Source organism: Rutidosis leptorrhynchoides, chromosome 3, assembly GCF_046630445.1.
Source record: "Rutidosis leptorrhynchoides isolate AG116_Rl617_1_P2 chromosome 3, CSIRO_AGI_Rlap_v1, whole genome shotgun sequence".
Taxonomy (NCBI): Eukaryota; Viridiplantae; Streptophyta; class Magnoliopsida; order Asterales; family Asteraceae; genus Rutidosis; species Rutidosis leptorrhynchoides.
Genome location: NC_092335.1, coordinates 520072573 through 520075426, shown reverse-complemented (window position 1 = coordinate 520075426; position 2854 = coordinate 520072573). Strand labels below are relative to the sequence as shown.

The window sequence follows — 2854 nt, the reverse complement described above, 5'->3', positions numbered from 1 at the left end:
TTATTTTCTCTGAATGAGGTATATATATACACACACACATATTACTGAGGAATCATGAGAGAGCTTAGCCATACGTACAACGTTAAAAAAGTTAGGAGATGGAGACGACCCAAATTCTAAGTATAAAAAATACTTAATATATGACTTTGACTATAACCGACCTTGACTTTGACTGACTTAAACCTAACTCCGACCGAATTTAAAGACTTAGCATTGACTGACTCATTTGACGAAACAGGGCGAACTAGTTACCATACTGCTTAGTCGGCCAAGACGGCCGTCATTTACAACATTGCATATGTATGGCGAAAACAGAAGAGATGTGTTTAAAGCTTGTATTTTAATATTAATTGACATAGATAGTGTTTATTATGATACGTATTGTTTAGTTATGCGTTATTCACAATCTTTTGAGGTTAATGTAGCACTGGTGTGAATAAGCGTTATAGTCATGAAGAATGTCTTTCAGCCATGGTAGTAAACGGTCTTATAGAATGGATTATATAATATGATACAAACTTGAAATATCATTTAAAAATGTAAACCGTACATGAGTAATTGTGTATAATAGAATTTGCTCCACGCACTACTACACTATACAGTAGTTTTATATAAAGTTTTCAGAGATATACTAAACAAAATTAACACTCATTCATTAGTCTTTGAGATGGAAAATATGGTAAATACACACAAAGGAACCACAAGAAAAGCTGCAACTTTGAGTAAATCTTCATTCTCCGTAGATATCACTCCAATTCTTGACCAATCTCCACTATATCTATAATTATCCAACATAAAAATAATATAAAAAAAGTTTTATAGAAAACGGTTATAGCCTATTAATCGAGTCAACAACAATTGTCGATTTTTGGCGACTTCTGCTGTTTAGGGCCTAAATTAAACTTCAGACAGGTTTAAAACCCATGAAAATTTGATTATACCATTTTTATGGTATCCCACACTTTTATTTCTTTTGTTTTTTTCCCGGGGTTTATTCGAAAGCAATCTCTCTATCTATAGAACATTGAGAGGGGGGACTTTTTCTACTCTTGAGGTGTTTCACTCTTAATGGAGTTCCCTTTATTTTAGGATAAGGGAAACATTGTTTACATCTTACTTACCTCGTACTCACTTATGTGGTATTGGTTTTTTGTTGTACTTATTGGTCACAGTTCCTCGGGGCTGAACTTACCGATTGTTTATGAGAGTAAAAAAATAAAAAATAATAATGAAATAATAAAGGAAGTTTTCTAAAATATGGTTAAGGGCTATCTTCTATATGGACATGTTCGTTCAGTTTTCCACTCACTTTATAAATAAACAATTCACCTAATTTCTTACGGAGTATAAAAAAATGTAGATCTTACTATTTATATTTATATTTATTTATATATGTCATATAACATAACTGTCTTTATAAAAAACAATACAGTATTAAATTTCTCAAATTACTTTCACTCAATCATTTAATTCTTATAATAAAAATCAAACTTATCTTGAATATAAATATATAACTGAAATTTTTAAAAGTTATCTTGTATTCAACAATAATAAAGATTTTTATTTTAAGTGAGATATATAAGCTAATATTTTTTTAGGTCACGTCTCAAAGCGTAATGTTAATTTAATTAAAGAGGGTAGTTTACTGGTTTATCCCTACTCTCGCTATATGTTCCCCCCTCTTGTTTTTTAAAATTAAATTATGTGATATTTATATTTTTTCATAACAAAATTTGTAACTTTTGCAGACCAAAATGGGACATGGATATATTTGATCATTTTAACGACTAAAAGGCACATCGCACATGTAAATATTTTCACGAAATATTTAACAAACTCTGAATTTTTTTTATTTTTAAAATCTAGAATACTACAAAAAAAAAAAAAAAAAAAAAAAAAAAATTAACTAGTTACGTTACCCCGCATCAACGAACCCGAGTCCAAGAACAGCAATAACTACTTGAGATCCAATTTTGAATGAAAAATTGGGTGTTGACTTTTGAGATAAATCATCTTTTTTAGCCATTGAAATAGTAAACCTTCTTGTTTCTCCATTGATCTTCTTCTTCACCTTCACACTTTGGCTAGAGAAAATGGTGGTTGTGATAATGCTTTTTTGTGTGGACAACAACATTTTAAAATTTTGATATGGAACACGTGGTACCTGAACCGTATATCGACTAATATACTTTACACGTTTGTACATCATGCAATAATAATAGTAAATTGTACTCTTGGTTAAAATCTAAGGCCCGTTTGTTTAGAGCTTAATTGACTTAATGATATAAATTTGAATAAGTCGTGTAGTGTTTGTTTTTGACTTAATAAAAATAGAATGTCTTAATATTTTAAGTCATGAAAATGTTAATTTTCATATTCACCCCTACTCTTTTAAAACTGCTAACGTAACTACCTATAACTACCGTATTTACAAGGTTAAATTTGTAATTTTAATTATTCAGTCATTTTTTCAGCAATAAAACAAACATTAACTATTTATTCATCATTTATTCCTCACAGACATCACAAATTGATTCAGACAACAGAACTTAATAAAAATAAAAAACAAACGGGGCCTAAAACTAGTGAAATGACCCGTGAAAATACGGGTTTGTTTAAACGAAACAGCTTAATGATATGTTTTACATATTAATTGAATGTAAATGTTAAAGTCATTTAGTTTATTGCCTCGTGGAACCACGGATTACGACTAAAAAACTTGTTTCGCTCAAAATTGAGTATTTATATTTATATTTGTAATAATAATAATAATAAATGTCTTTTAAATTTTTTTGTAAAAATAAAATTGCAATTAAGGAGAGATTAATATTTCCTTTTATAAAAGATTTTGTAT

General features: G+C 28.9%; 1 long non-coding RNA gene across 1 annotated transcript; it reads right to left on the bottom strand.

Moving 5' to 3' along the window:
- Positions 1–509: 509 nt before the first annotated feature.
- LOC139898315 (uncharacterized) lies at positions 510–2190 on the bottom strand. Its single transcript, XR_011776958.1, has 2 exons — positions 1920–2190; positions 510–778 (listed from the first exon to the last, which is right to left on the bottom strand). It is a non-coding gene; the product is annotated as an uncharacterized lncRNA (long non-coding RNA).
- Between the last annotated feature and the right edge of the window lie 664 nt (positions 2191–2854).